Below are 16,591 nucleotides of genomic sequence, written 5' to 3'. Positions count from 1 at the left end.
CCAAATTCACGGCCATGAAAAACATGTTATGGACCATGAAATCTGGGGTCCGCCCATGAAATCTGGTCTTGTATGTGCTTTTTCCCTTTACTATACAGATTTCACAAGGGGAGATCAGCGTTACTCAAATTGTGGGTCCTGACCCAAAAAGGAGGGTCACAAAGTTATTTTAGGGGGGTTGTAGTATTGCCACTCTTGCTTCTGCACTGCTTTCAGATCCGGGCGGCTGGAGAGCAGCAGTTGTTAGCCGGGTATCCTTCTCTGAAGGCAGCACCCCGCCAGCAGCAGCGCAGAAGTAAGGGTTGCAATACCATACCATGCCACCCTTACTTCTGTGCTGCTGCCTTCAGATCTGGGCAGCTGGAGAGTGGCATCTGCTGACTGAAGGCCCAGCTCTGGAGGCAGCAGCGCAGAAGTAAGGGTTGCAATATCATACCATGCCATCCTTACTTCTGTGCTGCTGCCTTCAGATCTGGGCAGCTGGAGAGTGGCATCTGCTGACTGAAGGCCCAGCTCTGGAGGCAGCAGTGCAGAAGTAAGGGTTGCAATACTGTACCATGCCATCCTTACTTCTGTGCTGCTCCTGGCAGCTGCTCTGCCTTCAGAGCTGAACTCCGGGTCAGCAGCGACTGCTCTCTAGCTGCCCAGCTCTGAGGGCAGTGTCGCCACCAGCAGCACAGAAATAATGGTAGCAGTACCACAATCTCCTCTACAATAACCTTGTGACCCCCACCCCTCCCAACTCTTTTATGGGTCAGGACCCCAAAAATTACACCACCATGAAATTTCAGATTTAAATAGCTGAAATAATGACATTTACAATTTTAAAAATCCAATGACTGTGAAATTGACCAAAATGGACTGTGAATTTGGTAGGGCCCTATACATAAACACCCTAGCCATTTCATCACATTATGATGGTTCTCAGCCTTTTCCACATTATGAACCTGTGTTACAATACAAAAAAGTTTCAGGACTTCCCTCTCTTCTAGACACAAAGAAAGGGAGGAGAATCATGACAAGCTCCCTCTCCCGACCTGTTGTGATCCACCCGTAGGGATAACAACTCCCAGACTGTGAACCCAAAATGTAGAGAATATTCTGCACATTGCTGCAAAAGATTTTATCTGATTAGCAAAGACAGGAAACAGGCACAGTTTGATCCCCAACAAAAAAATCAATATTAAAAATGAAATAATCAGAATAACTTTCTGTGACCAAATGCACTCCTGTATTCGCACCCAACATACTATTGTAATAATCTTTGTACAATATATGCCTTAAGGTATTATTTGAAAACAAATGCTCACTGATCAATAATATCATGGTAAAATGTATGTAACAACATTATATGTGAAGTTATGAACATTAGTTGAAATCATGAATGAAGTGTGTCATGATAGGTCTCTGGAGTGGGTAAACCTGTTTCTCAAAGACAAAGGACAAGCTGATGCCCAGTCAGGTGTCATCAAAGCTGATGGCTCATCAGCTATCACTAGGCCATTCTTTGGCAAGGAAAGGGGGCAGGAACAATAAGATCTAGATGCTAGCAAACAACTTAGCAAACCTCCCCCACACCAGACTCCATGCATCCGTGCTTTCAGCTGGAAAGAACTTTATGTAAGGGACACTCTCAGCAAGATACATTTCAAAGTGTGACTGAACTATAGAAGTAAGGCGCAAAACCACCCCAGATTGTCTCTCTCCCTGTCCATCTCTCTTTTTCACCTACAAAGACAAAAGAAACAGCTGTTGAACTTTGAGGAAAGAGTCCTGACCTGAAAAGTTTGGTCAGAAGTGTTGTTAGAAGGATATGGTAAGGACTTTACTTTGAATCAAGTATAGTTTGTTAAGTTAGGCACTAGGAAATGCGTTATCCTTATTTGTCCTATACCATTCTAACCTTTATGCCTCATTACTTGTACTCACTTCAAATCTATCTCTTTGTAGTTAAAAAGATTGTTTTATTCTTTAATTGAAACTAGTCCAGTGTATTTAAGTTAAATTGTCTGGATAAATCCATTTAAGGTGGCAAGTTGTTGTATATTGTTCCCTTAAAGGGACAACAGACCCAATATCTCTGGACTGTCTAGGAGAGGGCTGGACAGTATAAAACATACATTTTTGGGGGGAAATCTGGGACTGGGAGCGGGTTGGGGGATCACCCTGCAGTGCAACCAAGGCTAGTGAGAGCCAGAGTGTGACCAGAATGTGGCTGGCAGGCTGAGTTATACAGAGACACCCAGGGACATAATGCATGCTGGTGTCTGTTTGTGAGCAATCCAGGTTGGGAGCTACAGCAGCAAGGTATTGCAAGGCATCCCAGTTACAGGGCAAGTGATGACACAGCCCCTCAGTGGTCTGGATAACATCCAGAAATATCACACTCTCCTAGTAAGCTTTAAAACAATAAATTAAGTTTTAGCATATTAAATTAAACCCACAACATCACAAAAAGAAACAACCCAAAAGCTCATCTTTACATAAATCAAAACTGATCAATACTTCTGGCTACAAGGAGAAAATGAGGAGTGTCATTAATGTCAGAGAAACTACAAAATGCTTCAGGGAAAGCAGTTTCTTCATTTGTTTCACCATACTTACATAACTTTTTGGTTTAGACTGAGTTTAGAAAGTCAACTAGAAACTTAAAAGAAAACACAGCTAGCAATTTTTCCAATAGTTTTCTTTTACACTGAGGGACATTGTTGCTGCTCTCAGGTTCTGAAAGTAGGCTATGACCAACAGAGATAAAGATCTTGTCTAGTAAATTCAGGGGTAGTCAAAATGATTCACAGATAATGACGGAAGGTTTTCATTTCTGAATATAAACAGGTGCAAAGAAGGATGAGGGGACAAACTTCAATTTTCTTAACCTTTATTACTGTAAACTGAGTTAAACTAAATGGTACGTTTTCAAAATGTAAGGAGATACAGCTGCTTTTTCTCAGTTCACTTTAGTAATTTTTTACTTCCCTAACTTACAGGAGTGTTGTGAGGATTTATTAATTAACGTTTGCAGACTCTTTTTGTTAGGGTGCCATTAAGTCCTTTCATGCAGAGAAACATTTACCTTGAAGTTCCATTGTTTCATAATTCTGTAATTTAGTGTGAAACAATGGTGCAGCTCTACAGTTTTGACCAAGAGGTCAACCCTAACTGGAGTAAACAGGATGGAGTTGTACATATTTTTTAAGGGGGCTGAGCTTAGCTCTCTTATCAACACAATTTGCGTCAGGGGAAGAGGAAGTGGAGAAGGAGATGGTTACAGAAGAATGGGAGAGTAGCAGGGAAGGAGCATGGCTGAGATCCAGACAAGATCTGTATGCCAGAAATGAAAAGTATAAAACACTGTATGTATGCACGCTGCATATTAAATGGTAAAAGTACCTGGACCAGACAGTTTAACATTGTATAACACCAATAACATCCTGGATACTTTCTGCTCACCAGCGGAATCAAATTCCCTTGTCACATGAACGAGGTCAGTGAACTACAGTGACTACTGTTATGTCTGGCTTGTTTCTTCCTAAATCAAACAAAACATAATAATACATACCATACAGACAAATAGCTCCCTGTCACACATAGGTTATTGCACCTTCTTCTGCAACTAGGGTATTGGTAGATCATCTCAGAAGGAATAGTGGATCTTGGAGTTAACATTCCACAGAGATGCATGGGACATTTCTCGTCTTGGAGCTAGTACTGTTCCATTCTATCTGCAGATTCAGGTGACTCATGCTTTTAAATGTTTCTTTGTAATCACAAGGGATAGAGAAAAAGACAATTTAAATGAAAGCTCAGATTCTGCCTTCATCACATGACTTCATAGCTGGGGCCCTATGCATGGGCTGATATCCTTAGGCAACCTACATGGTTTCTATAACTTAATCCCGCACTGCCTGCACCCTGTGCGTAATGATGTCACCACCATGCACATGCAGGCAGTATACCATTTAGAGGCATGGCCTCCTCCTCCTTCTGTTCCCACCACCCAGCATTTGCTTCTGACTGTAACCCTGGCCTCTTAAAACTGCCTTGCCATCTGTGGGACACTACCAGCACTGGCAGTATGATAGAACAGGGAGCCTCAAATGGGTCCAAAGCCAACTGTACTACAAAATGCAGTCTAGTGGAGAGATCTGGTCAATAACACCAGATATCCTGAAGAAGTAGAGAGCCAATGTCTTCTTTGGTTTTATTTAGGTATCCTGTGTTCCTCCTGAGGTGTTTTTATGTATGACCTTGCTGGGTATGGCACAATTGTTATCTTGAAAGTTGCCAATCACTTTGTTTCAAATCAGACGCATTCTGCCACTACCATTGGGGGTCTGGCATTTTTGTTGAAGTATTTCCTCTATTTTATTTTCCTGACTCTTCTGTAACTATTTCAGGGTTAAAGGTTTTTGGTTCAAGAAGCTTAACAGAAGTTAGCATGATGGTTTCTATCCTCCTGCCCATGAGTTAGTGATCCTAATAAAGCATTGTGAAGTGTGTTGCAATATTTGAACAATGGTAAGTATGAAATTTACCAGAGATTTTATATGTAGCTGCTTGTACTGACTTTACTGACTTTTGTGCTAACCCACTTGACTATGCAGAAGTCAGTACTTTGACAGGGTGTGTTTGAACTGAAATATCAAAGAGACTTGCTGACATGAGACCCACAAGAATTGTGGGTTATTACTCATTTGGCATCCCATGGTGACCAAATTTCTATTTCCAATGTGTTATTACATTGCTTGAGCTGAGCTAGTGCGAGTCTGTCTACTGACGCTGGCAATCACACATTCCAGTTGCAATGCAGACATGCCCTCCAAGACCCGGCAAACTTGTACCAGTGTCAGTCAGTGTCAGCTTTCAGCTACCTCTCTGTCACAGGTTTGCAAAAGATGTGTTGCAAAAGATTGAGTTGACTTGGCTAGCAAAACTTCTTTGCTCTTTTGTTTTGTTCCGTTTTTTAAAAAGACAGAATACTAAAAGGGGAGAGATAGGAAAAAGAATAAATAAAGTGGAGAAGGAAAATGACACACAAGGGAGGAACCCAAGTCTCACATTCCACATTTTTGTCAGGATAGAGGTCAGGTGGAGGCGGTGAAGTCATTGGCTCCCTCTCTCTCTGGCCCTATGCGATCAGGATTCCTTCAGGATCAGACTAATGAAGACCCAACAGTGTCATGGTAGTCTAGGTTCCCAAGAGACAATGAAGGTGGCAACCATGATGGTAAAGCTCACTCCTTCCAATCCATGTTTTCCCTTGCTATCTATTAGTGACCCTCAGATAAACAATGTATAGGAAGGGATGGTAGCCTCATCCCACAAACATTAACCAGTTACAGCACATTTTAATGATTTTAACTATAAAAATCTCCTCCCATTTCTAGAATCTTTTGACCTGATCTGGCATTTGTTCCTGTCCATTGAGAGGTTTTTCCTTTACAGTAATCTCACTTGGCAACTCATTTCTTGTAAAGAAGTTTACAGAGGACATTCTTGCAAGGATCACAGTGGTCTTGACTTTGTTTAATGAAAGTTTAACAGTTTGCAGTCTCCTTCATGCTTCCGCTGGAAAGTAATGTTAGATCTCTGAACATGAAGATGTATGGAGGATTTCAGTCTTTCTGATATATGTACACACACACTACCACTTTCTTCCAGTGGCTACAATCCCTTTGCCCGCTCTCTGCCACATTCTTTTACAGTCCATATCCTTCAGGGGGCTTCATTTGATCCATATTTGCAAAGTTTTAATTTGACACAGTGACACAGAAGAGCACTGGTAAAAGACACAACAGACTAAGAGCAAGTCAAAGTGTAAAACTCACCTTTATGATCTGTCAGTGGATTTGACTGAGTAAAACAAAGATCCTCATTGTGGACAATACTGATCTGCAGTGTACATAAAATATCTACAGTGGTGTTCAGAGAGGAACATAAGTAAGAAAATAAATGGCAAGCATATGTTGACAAGAATACTCTGCAAAAAATTTAGATAAATTCAAGAAACAAAGGATAAATCCTGAGTAACTGGACTGTGCTTTGGGAAGGGCCACAAGGGCTGTGAAGGATTGAATCCTACATTAACAAGCTGTAGCCCCCACATCTACTGCTCTCCCCTTCACACGGCAGAGCAGGACTTTTGTGGGCTACTCAGCTCCCACCCAGAAGACCCCTCTGGGGGAAGACAAAAAGAGTTTTCACTGAGAGCAGCTCTGCAGATGCATGGAGTGCAGATGCCCTACATGAGTTCTTTGAATCCTGCTCTCTCTCTCACACACACACACACACACTCCCCCCCTCCCCCACCACACAATAGAACCATATCAGTTCTATTGTGTTCAAGGGCTTCAGCAGTTCAATTCCCCCCTTTACACTCATACAGCAACAAACTTTAAACAATGCAAAGAGTATGCTTTGTTATTATACCCAGGGTTGTTATAATTGTTTAGCATTTTAATATCTGTAATAGAGAATTGAAAATCTTATTGTCTTCTGGGAAACAGTAACTGGGTTGCATATCTACTGTTTGATCCTCAAGAATGTTGCCAAAAGCCGACTCACATTTTTCTAAAAAGGGCATTAGCTTTGGTATGTGAACAACTAGGTGGTGCTATTCTGCTTTGAAATTTGTGAAGGCTGCAAGACAGATGAATCATAGAAGAGAAATGTAGTCTGTAAAAATAAATGTATAATCAGCACGCAGTGCACAATGTATGCTAGATAGTCACCCAAGTACCCCACCAAGAGAAGAGTGTGCATGCAAGCTTTCCTGCAGTAATGTATGGCAGTGACAGCATGACAGTGATGCAAATGACTGTCAATACACAGTAATGAAGCAGAGAAAAGAACAGAGAGAGAGAGGGGTCCCAATTTTCCTCTCACTTCTTCCAATTGCTCTAGTAATCTTAGGAGTTACTTGCCAATACTGAATTTTAAGAAGGAAATATGATTTTTCAAGTTGATGGTTAAATTTGCTTCTTCACTTAAATCCACGTGCATTTAGCAGTGAGTAACATTCAAATTTTGCAGAATTAAGGGTTTTTTGGTAGTTGTTTTTGCACCAAGACGAAGCCATTGTTTAAAAAAAAAAAGTCTGCGAGACTGTCCCATTATTGTTAATTGTCAAATAGAAAAAAATTACTTTGTTTTGATTGGAAAAATATCATTTGATTTGAAATAACAGTTTTTATTTCATTCAAATTTATTGAAATAAAAATATATTTGTGGTACTCATTTTTTATTTAGGCCTGTCTGTAAAGACCTGTACTCTAAGAATTTAGGTGTATTCTTATCACTTGGCTAGTTATAGAGGTATAAAAGAAAGAATCAAAATCACTGACTGACGGTCTGTTACTGTGACAGTCTGAAGCCCTGTTCTTAGGCTAAGGCCTTTGGCTAAGCAGCAGAGGCAGCCATATGCTGGGAAGCGAACAGTCACATCCTCACATTCCAAACTAGTCACATTGAAATAAAGTGCTATTGCGCTGTTAGGAATACAATCCTGTCCTGATAGTGCCTATCACCTCCAGGGAAAGGGAAGTGCCTAGAAAATGTAAAAGGAAACTTAGTCTGATAGCATCCTGTCTGACAAGAACTCACTTATCAATAGCTAGGATGTGAAATCCTCACTTCTGTATTGTTTTGTCATTCGCAAAAAGAAAAGGAGTACTTATGGCACCTTAGAGACTAACCAATTTATTTGGTCTCTAAGGTGCCACAAGTACTCCTTTTCTTTTTGTGAATACAGACTAACACGGCTGTTACTCTGAAACCTGTTTTGTCATTATAGTTCCCACTTTGCTATTGTGTCTGTATAATCTTTGTCTAGTTCTGTGATTGTTCCTGTATGCTGTATAATTAATTTTGCTGGGTGTAAACTAATTAAGGTGGTGAGATATAATTGGTTACATAATCATGTTACAATATGTTAGGATTGGTTAGTTAAATTTCAGGAAAATGATTGGTTAAGGTATAGCTAAGCAGAACTCAAGTTTTACTATATAGTCTGCAGTCAATCAGGAAGTGAGTGGGTGTGTGTGTGTGTGTGAAGGGGGAAATGGGAACAGGGAATGGGGGTAAGGAAATTGGAATCATGTTTTGCTAAGGGGGGAAATGGGAACAAGGACACAGGTAAGGCTCTGTGGTGTCAGAGCTGGGAAGGGGGACACTAAGGAAGGAAACTGGAATCATGCTTGCTGGAAGTTCACCCCAATAAACATCGAATTATTTGCACCTTTGGACTTCGGGTATTGTTGCTCTCTATTCATGCGAGAAGGACCAGGGAAATAAGTGGGTGAAGGAATAAGCCCCCTAACAGTACTTTCTTCCCCCTCCCCTTTTTTCTCTACCCATTTCTCCCTGGAAAAGAGGGGAAAATGGGAAAGAAAGGGTGGGGAGAAGAAAAAAAATATAAAGAAATACAGATTTTTTTTAGTTGAATTGAAATTAAAATTTTAGATGAAAAAGCAGACAGTGTTTGAGAAATACACACAACAGAAATGAATCTGTTGGCTGTTATCTTCCATGTTTTTAAACAATGTACAAATATAATAAAGTACAACTTAGCCCAGGTTTCTATTCTGCAGAAATAATGTGTATTCCTTCCGCATGGAAAAACAGGATGCCACATCAAGTACTAGTACAGGCTAGTGGCTATTTAAGGCTGTCCTGGAGAGAGGTCAATGTCACCTGCTTCAGAGGAAGGTGTAAAATGACCATAATGCCCTGGTGCATTATTGCAAAGAAGGAATATTTTTCTTGATGTTTGCTGGTGTCCGTGTTATGCCCATAAACTATGGGGACTGATAGCCTCTAAAAATTTTTGTCTTGTGTAACTGCACTAAAGGAGTCTGGCACAGGAAAGAGGAAGTCCGGGAAGAAAGGGCAAGAAGAATCATACAGAGGATGGCTTGCAAGCCACCCATTTTACTCTCCTCATGGCTGCAGTCCTGAGGGTAGAATTGAAAGCTAACCAGTTCTAACTCACGGAATGCTTTTCAGCAAACTTTTCACCCCCAAAAGGTGTATGCTGTTATTCTTTTTGAGTTCTCCTTGTATGGAAGTTCCTGCCCCAGTCATTGTATTTTTATTCTCTATATTTTTGCTGTTTTTGCTATCACAACACTCTCTCAGTAAGGTCACCATGGGTCTTTATATCAAGTCCATGTTGATGGTCCTGGTTTACTGAAGAGTGGTTTTCCATAGACAACGCTATCGGGTGAGCAAGACAAGAGGAATGGCTTGCACTCAGGACTGATGCCCTAGCTATGGTGGTATAGTCCAAAAAATAATTCTCTCCAGAGATAGAAGGCACTAATATGTGTTGTAGAAGCAGTTCATCATCATGCTTCTGATGCTGGATGGGAGGACATATGTTGGAGGAAGGGCAGATCCTTCTTTCACCTGAACCTTAGACTGGTGTGCCTCCCTCACAGTTTTTTGTGTGGAGTTCTGTTACATGCTGAGATGGGGCCAAACTACCAGAATGTCAGAACTCTGGGTAGTAAACCACTTGTTTTTCAATCTTGCTATTTTATTGTTTATGCTGTTGGTCCATTCTTATAGCCTGCACTCGTGACTTTAACAAGAGCTTTCCTGGGTTTCTCTGCAACCTCAGGCTCCATTTCTCTATTCAACACTTGCATTTCCTTGAAGAAAGCAGATGGACATGTGAGAGTGTGATTCCAGTGACAGTGGGTCACTCTGAAGCAGGTCTACGAGCCAAGCAACTTCACAGTCACACCAATGCCATGCATGTCGTTCTGCCTGATACCAGATAAATGGTATGACTGCAGCACTCAGAAGTCATCCTACGAAGGTGACAGCAGCAAAGTGTCTTCTGATCTCTATGGTGCTATGGCAGATGCCCATTGCCAGGTCCTCCTGGTCAATGGTAACTGAAATTGCCACAGGTAAATCATGGCTCCCATGCGTACACTTGTATGTGATTCTCCATACAATGCCATCTCTTCTTTAGAAAGCCATCAAGCCTGTTGAAGATCATGTTCAAATTACTGTTGAGCTCATGCTTTCTTCACCCTCCATTCCCTCCTGTTTACTACATTTACTCATTGCATTTTGTCTTAAGTTAGATTGCAGTCTCTTAAGAGTAGGGACCATGTTCTCCTATGCATAGTATAGCAACTAGCACGACGATATTGATAGTGACTAGGCCTCTGAGCGCTACTATGATGCAGATAATACTATTGCTAAAGAATAAATCGGATTGTATAATAATGACAAATGCTTTTTTATACTTGGTCAGACTTGACAATCATGTAATCAAGAAGGATACTTGAACAGTGGAGGAAGGAGGTAGAAAGAGCTTTTGAGCCCCATGTGGCTGGCAAGATAGGCTGTGTCATATTGGATGGTTGGGATATTCATTAATAACACCTGGGAAATCAGTAAAGGTGGATAAACAGTGTGAAAAATAATTCCAGACTGGTCGCCAATCAGAGATTTAAATAATTGGAATGTTATGTGACTTGATATAAGCTAAGAGATTGGGATTGACCAACTCAGTCTCTCTATAGTGAGCTAGGAATTGGGGATGTATCAAATACTAGTCCAGTGAATTTCCATTCTGAATTGTCCACTCTACTTCCAAACTCAAGCCCAATTATTACCATAAACAATGTACACAAATAGAATATTATTCAGCCCTTGCTGGATTTCATCTGATCATTTTTACCACTCTTGAGTGCAACAGTAGTGTCCATTCCCAAATTCCACTGCTTCTTTCTCATCTATAAAATATTTAAAAAATATTCAATAGCTATTCAGCCCTGCATTTGACCCTCTTAATTTACTGGGAATTGGGTGTATCCAGGATTTCTCTTGACCATCTGTGTCCTCCAGATATCCTTGGGATTCTGACTTTCTCAGCAAGATAACTCCATTTATGCCTATTTTGCTGTAATGGGAGATGTTGCATTCTCTCACAACAGGAACTGATGGAGATATATTTTAGTTTGGACAGATCTGAAGTTAGTCTGGTTTCACTCTAAAGACTGACTGTGTAAAAATGGCATCTTCTTACTTAACAGATCTGATCCCTGGGTCTATCTGCCCACTTCAAGGACAAAAGTCCTACAGAATCCACACAGATCTAGGAGAAGAAGATGCATTCTATTCTTTTTCACACTTCATCAACATAATAACTATATTGTACATGCAGAGCCAAATTCTGCTCTTAGTTGCACAGATTAATTGAGGGCATAACTTGAAAACAATGGGATTTACAGGGCATAATTAGAAGGCTGTGCAGTAATTTAAGGCAGAATTTGGACCACAGACCAAATCATATTATTGATGATGATGAATGAGAATGCTTGACTTTTCAGATCTCTTGAATTTCAGAATTGAGTTTGCATGGCTGATTGGTAACTAACACTTTTAAACAATAAAGATGGAACCCATGATGTCACTTTTACAGAGTCCATATGGAAATCTGTTTGTAGTGGATCTTCAGAAGGGTTCACTAGGGGTCTGGCAAGCTGATATTTTTCTGAGCTATTTGAATTTCAGGTGAACCCAAATATAAGGCCAAACTTCTCCAGGTTTGCCCATCCATATGTAGCCCTTCTGCCCGTCAGAGTTGGCAGCAACAAGGGCCAGGTTCAGTATCTAGGGTTTCATTCCAATAACACAATGCAAAACCGGCTCGAGCCCCCACCCAGTGACAAATATATACCACCCCCGCTGGGCACCTCCAAGAGGCAATACTTCCCCTTTCGCAAGCACAGAGTCTGAGTGTAGCAAAAGCCTTTTAATAACACAGAGAAACAATGTGGCATTATGTTGGGGAAACACCAGCAACAGGATTCATAACACATGAGCAAAAAAACCCACCCCAAGCAAATTGGGGCATGACCTTTCCCTTTGGTTCTTGAGTCCAGCAACCCAAAGTCACCCAAAGTCCCAAAAGTCTCTGTCCCTGGTCAGTGCAACACCAGAGTTCAAAAGTTTATCTGCAGAGTTTTACCTCCCAACCTGGGTGGAGATGGGGGTGGGTTAAGGGGCAACTTACATGGTCCAAAGCCAATTGCCCCAACCTCTCCATGGGGCTCTGCTCCATTCCACCAGCCGTCCCGCGAATTGCTCCGCTCTGCCAGCCGCCCCCATGAACTGCTCCAGCCATCCCACGAACCGCTCTCCTCCAAGAGCCGCTCTGCTCTGCCAGCCATCCCACAAACTGCTCCACAATAGATCTTCAGGCTCCCCCCCTACTTAATACACCACTCAGTGATTTCAGCTTGTAGTAGAGGAGCCTCAGTGCTGGTACACCATTAGCCTAAAGTGAATTCAGCTCGGCAGCCTGTAACTAGACTCCTAAGGGAATCAAAATTAGCTCTAATATTCCCACACAGAAACAAGACAGTACAATTAGCATGTAAAACCTTCACCCAGGGGAACTATACCACCAAGTATCACTATCCATCTTCAGCCTCTCTCAGTTTGCTGAGTTTTGGAACCCATGTCCCTTGCCTAGCGAGTGCTATTTGGGTGATGGCGAGTCCCTCCATCATAACAAAAGGCCAAGTACAGTTCCACTGTCCTTGATTCACATAATCAGGATAATAACAATTTATTCTTCCTGCCTCAATAACAGAGAAACTGGGGATCCCACAGCAGCCAAAGTGACCATGCTAGGCGGGGTGGGTGTGCCTATTCAAATGAGATCAGCCCTTGAAGTTCTTTTCCACAGCTTGCCACAACTCACCACCAGATGTCAGGGTGCAGCTCATCCTGACTCTGCTTACACATATATAGAGTTAAACAACAACCCAGCCCACAGGCACTTTTAAAAAGTCAAAGTCTTTACAGAAAATAACAATAGGAAGCATGCTCAACTAGAAAAGTGAGAATGTGATAAAGCTCACAGTATAAATTGTGTACTTGCTTTGGAAATCTGCCCAAATCACATAAACCCTCCTGGTGTTCATTTCTCTTTGATATGATGCATAGGCAAAAAAGATTCTTTGCACACATTCATGACCAATTATAGTTTTGATTTTATGTGTGTCTTGATTATGTGTGGAGCTGAGGCAAATAAAGTTTTAAAAAAGTAAATAAATAAAATGAAAAGCAATGCAACCATCAAACTTTGTGTAGGGAAAACTGAGTTATGACATAATTGTTAATCTTGGGAGCCTTGTCCTTCTTTACACTTTTCCCCTATTGTCTGTTATCCTCTTGTATGTCACCTCTAAAATTTGATCATAAGCTCTTTTTGGGCAGGAATCTAGTTTTTTTAATTCAACTATGCTATTTTTGGGTGCTAAGTATAGAAAGTTAGTGTGTTCTCCTTAATGCAAAAGTCCTGAGAACTGTGTTAACAGCAACACATCACAGATGTCTCAAAACGCTCAGGTCAGGTATTATTAAAGATGGAGCAAAGAGCAGATGTTCTAATATGTATCTGAATTAGGTTAGAGTAGGGTTTACGTTTGATCAAGCAAAGTTGTTCTTGTGAGATTTTAGCCCAAAACAGAAAAAAAAACCCTTTATTCTGACCTAACTTTTGAGGTCTTGACTTTGCAACTTTAAGAATGTACTTTTAACATATTTTTTTTGCATGCAGTTTTTTAGTTTTTTTTTTTTTAAACAAATTGAAAAAACAGATATTCCATCATGTGGCATCATACTGACGCCTACATGGGTCATCAGCAGGTTTGGCACCTTGAAATCTACTGTGCAGCCCCTAGTCTCTTGAGCTAATGGAGTAACAGATAGGAGTAGTATGTTGTCAATCTATATGTGGACCTGTACTAGAGGGGAATGAGACTCACACTTTGCCAGTGGGTTTCACAGATATTTGCTGATAGCAGAGGAGTAGTCAGACACAGAAATCTGAGTTTACATTCCAGACTCTGGAGGGGAGTGTGCTCTAGAGGGACAGACTCTTCAGCGCATTTCTCCCAAAGTGTAACCTCTTCCAACCTGTCCCTGTCCCAGTACTGTCACTTCCCTACCTCTAGCTCCTTAGCCCAGTCTCTATTCTCCTTACCTAGCTAGTCCTAGGCTCGACTCCTCAGGCTTTTCATCACAGTCTTTTTACCCAGAAAGTCTGAGTTTCATTTCTCCAGACTTCCAGTATCCCCACCCCACCCTCAGGACCCTTGCCAAGCCACTCCCAGTCCCCCTTCACCCACTCCCAGCTACTGCATCCCAGTCCTCTGCCCCCGTCTCACTGTCCATCTCCCAGTTTCCTTGCCCAGCCAGTCACAGTCCTCCCACTTGGCTCCCAGCTCCTGTCTCTTGACCCAGTCAATCCCAGCTCCTGCTCCAGGTCCCAGTCTCCTTGCAAACCTGTCCTGCTCTCACCCACACCCCATATGCCTGTCAGCCTCTAGTCCAAGTTTCTGTTCCCCATCACCACCAGGCTCCTTGTTCCAGTCTACTCCCCTGCCTTCTCCCCACAGTCCCAGCTTGTTTCCCCTCTGTATTCAAATCAGAGAGCTTCCTCTCCATGTTATTTGGGCTCAGCGGGGGGCAGGAGGGAGGCCATTGGGAGCACAGGAGAGACAGGCTCCCTGCTCTCCATTCAGGTTTCTGTACCTGACCTGGCCTGCAGCAGCCCAGAGCTGCAATTGCTGTGAAAGTCTGGTTCAGCCCTGGGTTAGAACATGCCCAGTGCAGATGGAATCTTTCAGGAATTGGCTGCTAAAATCAAATACATCTTTATTGAGCATGTGTGACCTGCAATTTGGCAAAGTCTTTTCAAATTGGCTAAATTTGGGCAGATTTTCATGAGAATGGCAAAAGGCACATCCCTTGCACAAAGGTCACTCCCCTGCCAAATGTCAAATCCCTGCGCCAAAGCAGGCGGGTGTTACACCAATAAAATAAAAACCAGCAGGATCTTATTAAAGGGAAAAAGGCAAAATACCACATTTATTGTGAATACAGAAAGAATCATAGTAAGCAGTTAGTTATAGTTATAACATTCCATTCAATCTCATATTTATTCACACATTCATTCATACAAACACACACACAGGTTCTGCAAGGTTGTTATCATAGTTACCAGCCTTAGAGTTGCTCATGCCAAGCCCCTGGCCAAGTGGCCTGGACATGAGGAGGGAGCAGGGCCTTGTCAGATGCTCATCTGATGCTCCTGGAAGTTGGTTTGCAGAATCAGACCCCAAAGTTCTCACTTTTTAGAGTCTCTTTTTATAGGAATTTCTTCCTATGCCAGTCTATGGGAATTGCTTCATCATGCTGTTGCTGAATCAATCAGCAGATAGGACATTCCTGACGGCTCCTTGCTGCTAGATGTTATCTTGTTCTTTGGTTCTCCCATTCTTGAGGCTGTTGGGTGGATTCCAGTCTGCCCTCCGGGGGTCCTCTGGTTATTTCCACTTGATGCCTTCTTCAGCCGATGGACACTGGATTCTTAGGCTGGCACCTCCCTGATCATTTCAGTTATTATCCACACCAAGCATCCATCCACATATATCCTCTATCTCTATTTTAATCACAATTGTTAATACAACAAAAGGGCGGAGTCTCTGGGTGCTGTTTCTGTTGTTAGAGTATTGCTTTGAGTCTCTCTTTCTGTGAATTGCTTTGAGAACAGACTCTGTCTTAGAATGTACTAACACAATTAGCAGCTTGCAAGTTTCACACACAGAGGGAGAGAAACAGTACCAAAAACCAAGAGACCTCTTAATTAGTAATACCCTGGAATTTAAACTATGGGGAATCAAACTCATTTGTGATTTTAATACAGAACTTCTTTAATATGATCCAACACGGGTGCTAGAGTTTTTCAAAGAATAAGTCACAAGAATTTTTTTTACCAGGGCATAACAATGTATTTTCCCTAAACTCATTCTCAGAGATGTCTGAACCATTTTATTTGAGTTATTCCAAAACATTCAACCTAAGGCAGACACAAGGCATGGAAAATTTCAGCCCAAATGGCTGAAGTTTGGCAAAGTTACAAGCAACTGAAAACAGAGTCTTATAATGTGAAATGTTAGGCAACCTTAATCATAGGCAGAGCTACCAGTTAAAAAAAACCCAACTGTAAATATGTCTATAAAAATTTATATATTTGACTGTATTCATAAGAACGTAAGAAGGCCATACTGGGTCAGACCAAAGGTCCATCTAGCCCAGTATCCTGTCTTCCAACAGTGGCCAATGGCAGGTGCCAAGAGGGAATGAACAGAACAGGGAATCATCAAGTGATTCATCCCGTTGCCCATTCCCAGCTTCTGGCAAACAGAGGCTAGGGACAACATCCCTGTCCATTCTGGCTAATAGCCATTGATGGACCTATCTTCCAAGAACTTATCTAATTGTTTTTTGAATCCTGTTATAGTCTTGGCCTTCACAATATCATCTGGCAAGGAGTTCCACAGGTTGACAAAAATTGTATGAAAAAATACTTCCTTTTGTTTGTTTAAAATCTGCTGCCGATTAATTTAATTTGGTGACCCCTAGTTCTTGTGTTATGAGAAGGAGTAAATAACACTTCCTTATTTACTTTCTCCACACCAGTCATGATTTTATAGACCTCTACCATATCCCCCTTTAGTCATCTCTTTTCCAGTCTTATTAATCTCTCCTCATACAG

This window comes from Eretmochelys imbricata, chromosome 3 (assembly GCF_965152235.1).
Source record: "Eretmochelys imbricata isolate rEreImb1 chromosome 3, rEreImb1.hap1, whole genome shotgun sequence".
NCBI classification, from domain to species: domain Eukaryota; kingdom Metazoa; phylum Chordata; order Testudines; family Cheloniidae; genus Eretmochelys; species Eretmochelys imbricata.
This window is presented reverse-complemented; position numbering follows the sequence as displayed.